This window comes from Corvus cornix, chromosome 1A (assembly GCF_000738735.6).
Source record: "Corvus cornix cornix isolate S_Up_H32 chromosome 1A, ASM73873v5, whole genome shotgun sequence".
Taxonomy (NCBI): domain Eukaryota; kingdom Metazoa; phylum Chordata; class Aves; order Passeriformes; family Corvidae; genus Corvus; species Corvus cornix.
Window position 1 is genome coordinate 3,480,564 of NC_047057.1, and position 15,591 is coordinate 3,496,154.

At 46.3% G+C, this 15,591-nt stretch overlaps 1 protein-coding gene across 2 annotated transcripts in view; it reads right to left on the reverse strand.

Annotated features, from left to right (window-relative positions):
- Positions 1–12,421, reverse strand: part of SFMBT2 (Scm like with four mbt domains 2) — a 105,606-nt gene extending 93,185 nt beyond the window's left edge. The window contains exon 1 of one of the 2 annotated variants that reach the window (XM_010407815.4): positions 12,222–12,421. The gene's annotated coding sequence lies outside the window, so the exon portion shown is untranslated. Of the gene's footprint in view, positions 1–11,426; positions 11,545–12,221 lie in introns of those variants that run through there. The other variant, XM_010407814.4, reaches the window with a different exon arrangement.
- Positions 12,422–15,591: the final 3,170 nt, after the last annotated feature.

The following is a 15,591-nucleotide window of genomic DNA, read 5'->3' on the forward strand; positions in this document are numbered from 1 at the left end:
AGAGCAGCAAATACTAACTCATTTTAAATTGGGTTACGTTAGCAGAGGAGATTCTTCTAGAAGGAATGACCATAGTAAATTCAAAGTGGAATAAAAACACACAGAAATTAAAAATTATATGAGAAAGGGCATCCAGGCTGGCCAGATTTTGCATCAGACACCAGACTAAATGAGAACTGCATTTCCAGCCCCAGTAAGCCACCAGACAAGCAATACCCCGAGATACACCTTTAGGAGTAGATTAAAAAGAACTCCAAAGTGAGCTTTTCAGTAAAACTCTGAGATGCTGATGAATAACGAGATGTCAAAGGATGACTGAAAAAGAGAAACCAAGAGCTGGGGTTATGGGCACAGAGGGAACCAGCTATTCACACAAGATATGCTAAAGCAAAGACAGGCAGTAGGGAAGGTGTGTGTCCAGAATATCTTATGGGGAGGACTGGTCCTGCTTGTTAGAGGAGCCTTCAAATCCTGCAGGACAGAGAGGACTGTGCTGGCAGCACCCATGCCAAATGCTCTGCAAAATGTGTGACTAAAAGTAGGAAAGAAGTTTACTGCCAGAAGCCAGGCAAAGCAGGGTGTAATAAGACTGTAAAAATATATGGGATTTTTTTCAACTTTTACTACTCTGGAGGCATATTCTAGAAGACTAGATATGATGGTTATAAAATAGAAAGGAGGAGAGTGTTCTGTCATGGATTTCTCACTCCCAGTTTTTAAGGCAGCTACAATGGCAATTTAAAAGAAGAAACAGACGTGTGTGAGCAGTTATAGCAGAAGCGAAAAAGACGAGGAGCATGTCAAGTGTTTGATATCCATTAACTGGACCACAGTGGGACTGTCTGAGGGAGCAATCACAGCTGCAATTAAACCCTGCAAAAACCACGGGTGTTTCACAGAAAAATCACTGGTGGAAGCAAATTACCAAGGCAGCTGACTCGACCCCCCACTGAAGGTTGTTCAGGCAAAGTTAGAAATTCATGTTCCCCACCCCAAAGGAACCTGCTAATGAAAGATAAAAAAGTATTTTTAAAAAGGAAGATCATAAACCAGCTCAGAGCAATATGGTTGTTGGTCTCTTCACAAAATGCTCTTTGAACTTTCAGTTATCCATAAATACGACCCTTTTCCCACTGCCACTACAGCACTTCATCTTCATTCTTTGTTGACATGAGACTTGCTAATGAATTAAGTGTATTATAGACTCCGAGTGTTCTGAGTGCAGCTAACCTCAGAACATACACATCACTCATCCCCAGTGTATATTAAGTTTCAATTAACCATGAAACTAGAAGCAGTCAGTTTACTGAAAGCCAAAAAAACCCCACTTCTCCTTTGGTAGAGAACACTTCCATAAATATCATTAATAATAAATTAGTTAAGTATCAGGATTTTACATCAGGCTTGTTAAATGTGAGAGGAGGGGAGATGCCAGCTGAAGATAAACCTTGGGTGGACATGGCTGTTTTCATTTTTGCCTGGGACCAGACAAGGATGGAAGGTAACCCAGGTCTACCAAAAAAATTCAAAGAACAGAGAGAAACAGAGAGATCAATTTAAACACAACAAATCCACCATCTTAAAGAGAGCTCACGGGTAACAATATATATACCAAGAAGGAACATAACCCTCTTGGTATTGTAGTTAAATCTCGTGATGCCTCTATGATGCTGATAAAACAAAGTTATGAGCTGATAAAAAGCTGAAGGTGCCCTACCAGACAACAACAGTACTTGCCTTTTTTTTTTTTTACACAGCCAAGCCTCAAATCTGCCACCAGACCTATGAGGGACTCAAACCCCTGGATCATGGAATTTCCCATCAGAAATGGAAAATGGATGGGCAAACCAGCAGGAACCTGCCCAAGGTGTCTGCAACACAACTGGAACCCATCCTCAGTGGCCCCATCTGGGACTGGGTTGGAGCCCACTTTAGTAAAGAGGGGGGAAATACAGAACCTCTGAGGCACATTCAGCAACATCATCAACATGTTTGGGTTTTTAAACTCTATTTTAAACTCTATTTTAATGTATTTTTTGCTTAAGCTATGGGCAACTTATTGGTTTTCAAACGTCACGTCGAGAGCACCCACATGCCAAGGAAACTGGATCTATTAGAGGCCATTACTTGGCTTACTTTGGGAATAACTAGTTTACAAATTAGGGTAGGAGAGCACTTCAGTATTCTCCCAATACCACATGACAACAAGACCAAACTCTCACGCAAACACCAGCTTCAAAACAGCTCTGAGCTTTAGTGTTGATATAACTAACTAGCAAAGAAAGCTGACACAGGGTATTAATTTTTCACTTCTTATTAATTGCTGCTAATTAACACTTCAAACAGAGTCCCCAGCCATATTGTTAACAGTAGCACGCTGGCTGGCCTGCAATCATCAACATTACACAAGCAGCACACACCACTGTACTCCAATTCCTCTGCCAGTGGAAATCCACTGGAAACCGAATCAAGGACCACAAAAGCCACACAGCCAGCCCGGGAACAAGGTGATGGGAAACAGCACCAAAAGAGGCTCGAGGTGACATTACACCAGGCAGGAGCACAAAGGAAAATTCTATGAAATGCATTTGAGAGAGCAGGGAGGGGGGAAATTCCCTGGTTTCAGATCCCTTGCTCATTGTTTCTGCACAGTGGTGGTTCAGCCTGATCCGATTCTTCCCCCCACGCAGTTCCCATTCCCTTGGTATTTAGTTCAGATCCAGGCTCTTAACTCACAGGCAGGAAAAGCCAGGCAATACAATAAAGAATCTATTTTATTTCCTTCTTCCCACGGCTGTCAGTCTCAGCCCTGCCTTTATCTCCAGCCTTGTCATCTGTATCAATATTGGCTCCTTGTACAAGCACCAGCACTGGCTTCCTCACACCATTTTACATTTCTCCTGTCAACTCAATCCTGGGTTTTCTCCCTTTGGAGTAATTCCCTGTAGGGAGAGGTCCCTTACCCACACACAAATCCAGCACCCTGGGGCTCTTGCTTAAAGGTACCCCTGAAAAATTTACTTTCTCCCTCAAATACACACTTGGTTAATTCGGATTGACACAAGAAGGACAAAGAAGACCGTACATCCTTGAAACCTCTTGCCTGAATGGTGAATCAGGTGTGCCCATGTAATGCTAAGTGGAGAAATAAATTCCACTGCTTTCCCAGTGAACTGGGACTGATTTTGGCCCCTCCAAAATCCAGCAAGAGACGTTGACTGGAGATGCTCCCACCTCTCAGCGCAGTGACACTTGAGAGTGGCAGCAGGGCTGCAAGGTCAGAGGATCACACAACATCCTGAGCTGGAAAGGACCCACCAGAATCATCGAAGTCCAACTCCTGGCCCTACACAAGACAACCCCAAGAATCCCACCATGTGTCTGGGAGTGTTGTCCAAACATTTCTTGAACTCTGTCAGGCTCAGTGCTGCGGCCACTTCCCTGGGGAGCTGTTCCAGTGCCCAACCACCCTCTGGGTGAAGAACCTTTTCCAAGTATCTGGCCTAAACCAAGCCAAGAAAAATCGTGCCCAAAGGATGACTTAAGTGGTCCAAGTCAGACACCTGAAATTCAGATGAGATGAACAGCCCTCAGGGGGTTCCTGTTCTTGCACAGCACCTGTTAAGATTTTAAATATCCAAATTCCCCAGCAGACAAGCTGAATCAGAGTCATAGAATGGTTTGGGTTGGGCCATAAAGATAATCTGGTTCCAACCCCCCTGCCACGGGTAGGGAGACCTTCCACTAGACAAGGTGAAGGGAGATGCTCAAATGCCATGTGGTACTGGTGCTGCTCGTGGATCAGGATGAAGGGGGACTCATCCCTGTGGGACATGATCCAGGATGCACTGCTAGTGGCAGCCTTCCACAACTTTTACATCCCTGAGCATCCGCACAATGCAGTGCAAGCTCACTCAAAAGGGCTACTGAACACATCAAGGCACAGTTTTACCTCCTAGAAAAAGGGCCTGTCTCTCCTCTCAGACAAAGTACAAGTTGGAAACCTTTTAAGAACCTTTTATTCCAAATTCCTGTGAGGGGTTTTTTATTATTTATTTGAGAGCTTCCCTCACCAAATGTTTTCACTTATATCAAGTGACAATTTCTCTTTCATATTGAAGACCCCATAGGATTTTAATAAGGGAAAATTTACTGCTTTGAACAGCTCTGTGTTGTACTCTAGGGTGGAAGAAACAAATACCATGTACTCTAGAGAACCAGGAATCTTCACAATATTCAAATACATAAAAAACAGCTGAATGGGGAAAGAATATAATGTGTTTTCCATGTTCTTGGTGGATCAAAGAAGGCAGTTTGGTTTAAACTGCAGGGAGGGGACATTTGATTTGGGCAGGAGAAGAAATCACTTACAATGAATCTGGTGAAGAAGTGGGATACACTGTGGAAAGGACTTTTTGGAGGAGTCAGGATGCTGATCTGTCCAGAAAGTGATCTTGGTAGAGTTAATCCTGCCCTGGGGTATGGGATGGTCTGTACAAGGCCCCTTCCAGCCACTCAACAGGGCTCATCTTTCTGCTCTTGAAGTCAACATTTGAGCAGCAGCAGAAAATAAATGAGTCAGTCTGGAGGGAAAACATGCAAGAACAGGAAACTAGGGAACCACCAGAGTAGGGAAGGCCTGGATTGTCCACCTCAAAGTCAGAGAAGGACAGGAACCAAACTTCTCTGAAAGCACATGGCAGAGAAGGGATTATGCAAGGTGGTAGCAGTCCCTGTAACTCAGCTGGTCCTTGCTCTCCTCTCTTGTTGCACTGGTGCCAAAAGCTTCACACTTTTGATGCCAACAGAGACAAACCTGTCTCACAAAGCAATTTTCTCATCCTCCCTAGCTGGCATGCTCCCGAGTCCAGGATACACACTGAGATAAATGGTAGTAAGATAAGGTAACAGGAAGTAAAATAAATCTAACTAGAGACTCTTAACTTGTTTACAGCAAAAAGCCCTGCAGTAGTAAGAAAAAAAAAGACAGATAACAGGCAGACACCCAGGCTTGGGTACAGATCCCCCTCTTAGCTGTCCTGTGTGTAAATAAAACCTAAGGACCCCAGAGATGGACTTCCAAGCCAAATCCTGCCACAAACTTCTCTGAAGACTAGATCAAACCTCAAAAATTTAAGCACTTTCTGATTAAGTTTTCTTTCTGAATGAGCTGGATGTTTTACAAGCAAGGGCAAGGAGGTATTGCTGCCCCACCTCTATGCCTGCCATCACCCCTGTGAACCCTGGACATCCCCACGCTCAGCATCCCATGAAGCACATGTGCCAATGAGAAGGAGCTCACCACATACTAACATTTCCTGTTTCCAGCTGTTCTGTCACCTTCTCCACGACTCCACAGGCAATTTCCACAATTTCCCATTTTGGTAAAGCACTTCTACCCATGCTAAGCACCCAACATACACCAACTACTTGGAAATATGGCATATTTAAGATTGGGCATCTTCTAAAGCTCTCACCTGAGCCAGGGCTATGAAGAAGATTGGGGCCCTTTATAAAAGGAAAAGGAACTCCAAGGAACAAACACAGCAACAACCATGTGCAACACTCTGTCTTCTTCCACCTCTGTGTTTGAAACAGAGCGGAAACTAGGAAGCCTTTGAGAGGGGTAACTTGAAGACACAGAGCTGCTTTATCGTCCTGAGACATCTCATCTCCTTAGGTAAAACCACAGAACAGAGTGGTGTGGGCTGGGAGGGACCTTAAGGATCACTGAGTTCCAACCGCCGTCACCTGATGTATCACCTCGAAACACCAGCCACATGGACCAAATTAATCAGTCAGACCCCCTGAGTGTGACCAATCAGCCCAGCCACAGAAGTCACCCAGCAGGAATCACAAAACGCTGTTTTCACGGACTTAATTTAGAGGCCAGTTCAAAAGTCCCTCATCAACCAAACTCCCACTGTCCAGGGCAATCAGTTCTGCCTTCTATGCCTTTGCAGCAGTCAGAGCCATTTAAAAAAAAAAAAAAAAAAAATACAAGATGCAAACCAGAATCCAGGAAACATCTGCCATCTGCTTCCAACACTTTTTAGGAAAAAAAAAATGACATTTTAGATCTTGGCACTGTTTGGTTCATTTAAACAGCACAGCTGATCAGTGCTTGGGCTCTTAGTCCTACATGCACTTACATCCCTGTCAGTGCTTTGCATCCAGAAGCAGCTCCACCGACTGGCAGGATCTGCTAAAAAAATAAAAATGTTTAAAAATCCAGCCCCCACAACCATCTCCAGCCACCTCACAGTACAACAGCAGGAAGAGGAGGACCCTTCCCTTGGCCAAGCACACGGGAGAGCAGCCAGCAGACCCCTGCCAAGGTCTATCCAGACCCAAATTGCACAAGACATTTTAACTCATAGAGTCCTACAAGTCCCATTTACAGGGTTAATTCCACCCAATTTCTCCAAAAACAAATCGGATTCCCTTTCATGTGAACATGAGAACTGCTGCAAAGCATCCAGATTTAATGCCCCACCACCATCCCAACAAAGCATTTTGCAGTCTGATCTTACACTTGCCCTGAGATCCCACGCTCAAAACACCTTCCAAGAACCAGTTATTTTTGCTTTTTCCTGAACCTTCTTTAAAGGTGTATTTTTCATGCACCTAGGAGAGATATGGCTTTCTACCCAAAAGGCTCCACAAGGGACTTAGGACCTTTTAGACTTTAAGGATCCTCAACCCATGGTTGTCCTGTCTGATCTCCTACACTGCAGGGGCAAGTATAATGCCACCTCCTGGATTTTAGGAGGGAATTCCACTTCCCTGCCAAGCAAATAAATGCAAGACTTTCTAATTAACTTGTATTTAAATTGGGTCTCAGAACTTTACCCAGAAAAAGAGGGCTCCTTTGCACAAGACATCCAGTGATGCTAAGAATATTAGTCATGAAAGCAGGAATTGGGAGTAAAAATAGCAAGGATTCTGCACATACTTTTTTTAAGCCTCACACCTACTCAGAATTGATCTCTGGGTCAGCTGTCAAGAATTACTTGGTTTTGGGTTCTTTTTCTTTCTGTTACTATTTAATTTTAGAGCAACACTTCTGATTCATAAAAATGGGAGTACACTGTGAACACATTTTCCAAACCAGCCTTCACAAGAATGCTTTGTTGAGGTCTTACAAAAGGCCAATCTCAAAATAGAATTTTTCAGGAGTTTTTTAAATGTCAGTGACAAAGTCTTCACTCTTATTTCTGTATTTCCTTATTTTGTAACTCAAACCTTTTTAACCACTGTAGGAGTCATACCTCAAGACACAGAAAATAAAGGAAAGAGAAATCTTTTGGCAAAAAAACCCATAGGATGTATTTGACAGGTTTCATCAGGGTCTGTCATGCAAAGATCAACAGTTTCAAATTAAGAGTTTTAAATGTTGACAAGGTACCATCAGCTACTCTAATCCTAAAAGAACCCTGCTCCCAGGGACCAGATGTTACAATGACAGAACAAACTCATATTTCAGGTGGCATCACTGTTATCAAAAGCATTTCATTTTCAGCACTGAGGACCCTGCTGCACCAGCTGATAGACTCTGCATCAATATTTATAGTAATAAAATACTTCTGACACCTTTAGGTCATCTAAAACATGGACCCTGTGATCACCACATTAATTTTTTTCTGTGAACCCTGATGAACATACCTCTGGCTCCTCTGCTTCAAGCTTTGGCTACTTGTCACGAGTTTTGAAGTTTTCCACAATTCCTTTACTTTGTCACTTGGACAGTCAGGGACCAGACACCTCCTTCAACCATCATCATCCTTGCAAACCTCCTCGGACACTCTCCATGGTTCTGCTTACCCCACCCCAATTTAACCAGTGAATTTAACCAGTGAAAAGTCCTTGAAGACTCACAGAAACACAGAATGGTTTGGGCTGGAAGGGACCTTCAAGACCATCTTGTTCCAAGCCCCTGCCAGGGGCAGGGAAACCTTCCACTACCCCGGGTTGCTCCAAGCCCTGTCCAACCTGGCCTTGGACACTTCCAGGCATCCAGGGGTACCCACACCTTCTCTGGGCACCCTGTGCCAGGGCCTCCCCACCCTCACAGCCAAGAATTTCTTCACAACATCTGTTGAGAAACAAGATGGCACCTTCTCTACCATCTCCTGTCCTTCAACAGGGTAACATCACAGCCCCTCACGCGTATCAGACCGGCATCCCACAGCTCTGAAAGGCCAGAAGCAGTGACCCAAAATACACCAGCTCAGCACAGTACAAGCCAAGAGCGGGGGAAAAGCATCCCAGTCTGAAGCATTGGCACTTGTGGTGTTTATCCTATTTCTAGTAACACCTCCATAAAGTTTTAAAAAATGCATCATCAAAACATCAACTGTCTGTCCAGCCAGTCAATTATCACTCATAATCACAGCTATATAACTATATACTGTCTTCTACAGATGTTCTTACATCTGTGCAAAACACACTCTCCACCTCTGCCACATGGAACATCTGCTGAATATTTGCAAATGTTTCCTCAATATAGAACTGAAATTACTCTGTCTTGCTAATAATATATTTACTGTGCCACTATCCTGTGCACCCCTTAAAAATCATTAAAAAGGTATTTCCTTGCTGTGTACAAGGTACCAATCTCGCTATAGCTCTTTGCTGCATTTATTTACATGGCTTTTAGATTTTCACTTAGATTACACCAAGCCTCCATCTTATCGCAGGAGTTATTAGGACCTAATCCTTTATAAGCACTGAAGTTACTAGACTTGTGATGATGTTTTCTTCCCTTTCATAAATAATCTGTTGGAGAGAGGGAAAAAAAAAAAGGAGGAATAAAGCCACTTGCATCCCTGCTCACCCAGGCAGCAGTGCCAACCTCAGAGAAAGAACCTGCCTCGCCTGCACTTACTCTGCCACCAGCAAAGGAAATCAAATTTGTTTTCAGCTAAAGGCTTCCAGAGAGGAAAACAAATTGCACTAAATCCTAGCCAGCACCCTTCTCTGGCACTGCAGGAAGAAACTCCTTGGAGAAGGTTTGCCCCAGCTTCAGAGGGATCTCCAGAGACCCTATCAAATCCCTTCCATTTCCACGTCCCCGTCACACAACCAGGAGAAGCTGCTTCTCTGTTCAGACACCAGGTCACCACTGTGCTACCACACTTTCTTCCCAAGAGCACCAGGGCACAAACTGGTTTTAGAAGCTGTCCTGTCCAAGGGACAGCAGAGTTGGGGATGGGGAGATGCAAGGAAGCAGAGAACGAAGACACCTTCCCCTTCTGCAATGGTTCTATCCCTTCCCACCCCAAAGAAAACCCCACTGCAGCTCCTGGATTTTGCCACTCAAATCCCACCACAGTTTGATAACTGTCCTCCAAGCCTCTCTGCTTATAATTAATACCATTTTCTGCTATTTTGATAAGAAACCACAATGTCACCCCCATCTTCTCCTCTGCCCCCCTCCCCACCACCACATGCTCCAGTGTGAGCTTGCTGGATCCCTGAGCCAGCTTGGTCCTGCCGGGAGCTGGAGAAAGGAGGGGGAAAATGGGAGGGCAGATGGATCATGATGAGCCCTTTTGGAATGGGAAACCTCACCCTGCATGACAAGGTGTGCAAACAGCATCTCCAACTGTTCCTGCTAAATGAAATCACAGTGAGGTTCTGGGGAGCACCTCCAAGAGGCACAGGGAAATGAGCAGCAGATCAGCTCTTCAGCCACTCCTGGGTTCTCCCCGGCTCCTCCATCCACAGCCAGGCACTGACAGCCTGCGAAGCTGGAGCATCCCACTGCCTCCCGCACTTCAAAACACCGATGCTCCAAAGTTAACATCTTACAGCCACGGTGAAACAGCCCCAGAACAGCAGCACCGAGCTCCCTGAACGGGAACGGGGAAGTTCTCCCTGCCTCTGAGGCAGCCTCACTCCTCCAATCCCCTGGAAAATACATTTGGAAAAGGCAACGGGGAAGGGCACAGACAACTCCCTGAGAACTCTCTGCAAAGTCCTTCTCTTGCTTTGCAAAAGCTGCGATTTGCCTCCGTCACTGTCGGGCTTTTAGGGTTTCTCTGCAAGAGAGACGCAGGTCGCACTGCTCAAGTCACTTGTTTGCCGCCCAAATTTCTGCGTGGAGCAATTCCAGAGTGTTTTTGCTAAACAAAAACATGCAAAAAGCAAAAAAAATCCCACCCCAGACATTCCCGGCTGACTGCGCCCAGGAAGGTTTGACAGCTCCAACAGGACATCTCATCCCACGACACGTCTACGGCTAATGCAAAATAAATCAGCGCTCCGTCTCCCGGCGCATTTTATTTTTTTTTTTTCTCATGGCACGCCTGCAATTTCGGCATTCAAAGGCAAATCGGCCGCGCTCCCAACTCCACACGTCCCTTCCCAGCACACACAAATGCTCCGGTACTTTTCCCACCGCTGGGTCCTGCGGGGGGGAGGACCCTTAATTGGGATCCATCCTCATCCCTCCGCACTGAATCCCCCAGCGCACCTCTCCGAGCAACAAAAGAGAGTTGAACCAAACGCGCGGCACCCCGCCTTCCCTCTTCTTCTCCTCGCAAAATGTTTATTTGCAGTTTTTGAAGACACCTTAACCCGCCATGTTGAACAAGCTTTATAAATATTCATTTACCGCAGTTCGGGAGCGCTACGGGAAAATATGTCTAGATCAGGGCTGCACATTTTGGCACAGCTGATTGCCTTCTTCTCTTTTCTTTTCTTTTTTTTTTCCCCCCTTCCCTCTCGCCTCCTGCAGCAGCTTTTTTACCCCCCTCCTCTTCCCCCACAGATTCAGAAGAAACCCACCCGCACACCCAAAATAACTCTTTCCAAGAGATGTGCATCAGCCTCGTAAATCTGAAAGGAGGCCGCCCGAGGAAAGCAGAAAAATCATAGGTATTAAGAAAAAAAATTAAAAATAAAAAAGAAAAGAAAGATGGGAAAAGAGAATAAGAGGGAAAAAAGAAGAAAAAAAGAATAAAGGGGAAATAGAAAACAAGGGGGAAAGGGAGGGCGGGAAAAAGGGGGGAAAAAAGGAAATAGGAGCATCTAAAATGCGATCTGTCGAGGTAAAAAGAAAGCTCCCCACGCCTGCGCTGGATCCCAGAGGCAGCGCGGACCCTCCCGGCCCGCGGAGCGCAGCCGGGCAGCGGCAGCCGCGCTCCGAGCGCCGGTCCCGGCCGGGGGCTCAGCCCCGGCACGCCAACACTTCCAACAACTCCACCACGGGCTCACCCTCTGGAAAAAAGGGGGAGAAGTCCACACACATCTCTCGCGCTTTAAAAAGAAAGAAAAAAAAAAATATACAGATTTTTTAATACATCTTGGAAAGGGGAAAGCGACTCTCTCCACCCAAGCGCTGCCAAACCCGATAAATAAAATAAAGGGAAATGCCAGCCGGGATGGCTTGGAACGGGGGACGGCCGGGCGCGGTGCCTTACCTGTGCGAGTTTGGCTTATTTTGGGGTGTTTTCCCCTTTTTTTCCCCCCCGCGGAGCGGTGCGCGGTGCTGCGCGGAGCGGAGCCCACCCGTGCCTGCGCCCGCACCCGCGGCAGACTCATTCCAATATGGCATCCGCGCAGTGCGCATGCCTGCCGCTCTTTTTAGGGCTTTTTTTTTTTCTTTCTTTCTCTCTCTCTCTTTTTTTTCCCCCTTTCTTTCTCTCTCTCTTTTTTTTTTTTTTTTTCCTTTTTTTTTTTTTTTCAATATTTAGCAGCCAACTCCTTCGGTGACCTTTTTCAGCAGTTTCAAGGAAAGGGATTAAAAAAAAAAAAAAAAAATCCCTAAAAATAATCCCGCTCGCATCCCAACCCACACCGCCCCGGCTGCGCCGCGCTGCGCGCCCGCGGTGCCTCCGCGCCTCGAGCCGCGCCTCCGCCGGGGATTTGGGCTCAGCGGGTGAAGGGAGGGATGGAATCCACGCGTGGAAGTGATGCCGCGGTTCGGCCGCGCTCCGCGGCGCGGGGCAGCGCGCAGCGGCATCCCGGACTGGCCGCCCGCGTGTTAAATGCCATAAAATATCATAAAGCCTTCAACACCGGAGCGCTGCCTCCCAGCCTGCCCTCCCCATCGCTCCCCGCCACCTTTTATTCAGCTTTTCCTCCTCATTTCGTGTCGCCAAGAAACTTCCAGGGAAAGAGATGGGGGAAGAAGATAGGGAAAAGAGGGAAAGCAAAAAATGCAGCGCATCCCTCAGCCCGCCCGTTCCCTCCGCTTCGCCGGGCTCCGGCATTACCTGTTTATTCCCTGTTGCAGAAAATAAATAAAATATATCAAGAAAAGCCGGCGAAGGCACAAGGCAGGATGCAAAATCAACTGGTGGGCACCCTCCGCCCTCCCGGCGCGCAGGGACACGCACAACTTTCCCTCCTTTGCTCCCCAGGTTATTGGATGGGTTTTTTTCTTTCGGGTTATTTGATGGTTTTTCCCTTCTCTGCGGTTGCGGGGCATTCACGGCGGCATCGCGCTGCACGCCGGTGTGCGCGGCCGTGCTGGTGCGGGGGTGTTTGCACGTACAGGCACACTGCGGGATTTTTCAGATGGTACACATACTCTTTTCTCCCGTCTCGAGAAATCAGCCCCGCTGCAGGGCTGGAAAATTATGCCAGACACTACTGTCCATGCCCCCCACCCCGGCTGGTCCGGTCCTCGGGGGGGCCAGAAAAATCCGCAGGGATGGGTGGGATGGGGATAAACCCCCCCTCTGCAGCCGGGGTTTCTCGGGCTCCGACCGCCGGCAGATCCCAGAGGTTCCCTTGCCCCGGTTTGCTCAGCAGCGGGGCTGGGGGTGAATTTTGCAGGGTTTTCGCCTCCCCTTTTGCAGCCCTGCTCAGGGACTGCGTAAAGCATCTTTGATGGGGATTTTTAGAGCCCCAGCTCCTGCCTCCCTGCAGTCATGATTGGTACGGTTGAGAATTCAAGTGGATGCTTTTGGAGCATCCTCCGGGGTGGGGGTTGGTGCAGGGAACACACATTCAACAGGTCTGGAGGAGAGTGGAGGGAAGGGATATCCCTGTTTCGAGGCAGCAACCAGTCCTGGGCTTTGTCCTTTCCACCCTGGAATTAACCCCAAACGCTGCTGTGTCCGTCCCCACGCCGGGGCTGCCAAATTTACGTCACCCCTCAAGCTCAGATGCAAGTGCTGTCTCCACTTGCCTTTCTCAGGTCATTTCTGAGCCGAGGCTTGAAGTTTCCAGGTTGATTTTGTGAGCATCCCTTCTTGCAGGAGCAGGGAGGGTGGTCTCACACCTGGGGAAGCCCTGATTTCCCACAGGTGACCCCAGCTCTTCTCTGCCCCATTGCAAGCACCAGCACCCTTTTCACTGGTTCTTGCTGGGGATTCATCACTGAACCTCCCCAGTCCGTTTCTCTTCCACTCTCTTCAATCCCTTTCTTTTCCACGAGCGTCTCATAGACACCCCCAGCACACCACATGGATTTTGTGCAAGAGGACAAGTGAGGAGTGGAATAAAGATGAAGAAAGATGTGATTTTTTTCTGGGATACATTTGAGAAGATAGTGAAGACTGGGAAAAAAGGGCAAATATTGCAGACAGTGTTTCTTCACCACAATCCATGTTCTTGCTATTCACACTCCATTTCTGAGAGGCCACGGGCATGGGCTCAGCCTCTCCTGTTCCAGCAGATTTTCTGGAAAACATACAAATCAAGCAGCTCCTATTTTCAGGCTTTGGGCTGGATGGGATTTCAAAACAGCAAGGGAACACTGTCAGAACTTCGAAATAAGACCAAAAACCCAACCAGATGCCAGCAGAGCATTGAACTCCTGTTTTTCCAGATGATTGTGGAAAGTGGGTGACATTTTCAGCATGGTGACATTTCAAATTTTCAACATACTTTTGAAAGGAAGATGCTCTGCAAACACCATGTCTGTGTTCTCTGTCCTTTTAATCTGCTCTGAGTTAGTTTACACTGAGATTCCTCTGGCTGCAGCCTATCTTCATCTAAAGCTTGGGGGCACCATCCAGTTTTGGGACAGACACAGTCACAGTGGTTCTCACAGCACTTCAGGTGTTTCTCCATCTCTTTTCTTTTAACACCAGATACCTTCATGCTTTATTTCCATTCATGCTTAAGTGGTCTTCTTAGAGGCTTTGGTCCCTCTGTCTTCTCTGGAGCTTCTTCTTCCCTCTTCACCTTGATTTTCTCTGTCCTGGCCTCTTTTAGTTTTACTTAGAGACTATTTCTGAAGCAATGACAATGCAATTGGTCCTGTATGTAGAGATGTGGAAGAAAGCCTTCTCCTTGTCCAAAGAGTTTGTGATCTAATTTACGTCTGTGGATGGTGTCTAAGGAAGTGGTCTGGAAAAAAAAAGAAACTAGGAGTAATTAAAGCTGAGGAACAAAATTCCTTTGGAACTTTTCTAAGTGGCTGCTACAGCAAAGTTTTCAGATATGAATGAAAAGGTGCAGATTTATATCAGTCTGGTCTGGGGATGACTAACTGCTCCAGTTGGCAGCAAAGACTTTGCATCTTGTACATAGCTGAGAATACAAATTGTGTTTAGTGGACATGAACTGCAGTAATAGCTGAAATGAAGAAATAGATTTCATTTTAATACAACCTTTGAGAGCAGCATTGGGAAAAAAAGAAAGTGCTTGGAGAAATACTGAATTGTCCCAGTGTAGTATCCCAAAATGTAAAATGGATTTAAGCCCTGTCAGAAAAACCACACTGAGATCAGCTCCAGTTTCAGACTCAGTGACACTCAGGGATGTATATTCCACTGATCTGAAGCAACTCCATTAATTTCACTGCTATCCATGCTCCTTAGTGCTACATTTGTTGGCAACCATGACACCTGACCTTGTATTTCAAGTTGAGAACAGAAGTTTCACATCTGAATTTTGTTGTTGTTTTCAACTAAAGCACTTTTACGCAAGTAGCATTGATACAAAGGTTTACCTGAACACCAAGTACCCAAGGTGTGATGAACATCCATCTGCCCTTGCCTCTGATGATCACCCCCAAAGGATTTAACTGTTCACATCCCAAATTTTCCATAGTAGAACACAAGAAACATGTCCAACCCAGTGAAATTCAGACAGTCCCATTACTTTAGATCAGATGCCAGCAATTCCTGATCTGCAGGATAAGATTATCAAGAAAAAAAAATGTTTCCTTTCCCATTTTCCAGGCTGTTGCCTTTGGCAGGTTCAGGTTTTTGGAGGAAAGATGGAGATGTAAAAAGATCCCCTACACAAAGAGGCACAAACACACACACAAACAGAGATGTTATGGCATTAACAGACCTAATTTCTCCCTTTTCTCCTGGCTTGGGAAGAGAAATGCTCTGGGGGACATTATGGGATTTGTAGGGGATTGTGCATTCGGTTATCCATTTCTGGCCCAAATTTAAGCAGATGCCTGAAGGACTCAGAGCATCCCACAAGCTTAACATGGTGCTGAGATGACATTTCATAAACAAGTAAATGGCATTAACCTTGCAGACAGTGCAAATGCGGGGATCTGAGCCAACCTTTCTATAGGTAAAATGCCAAAGCTCAGGCTCTGGAGTTTCATCCATGATAGACACTGGGAGACTGGGCAGAAGTTCCTTGGTAGCAGCCAGGTTTCCTTTAACC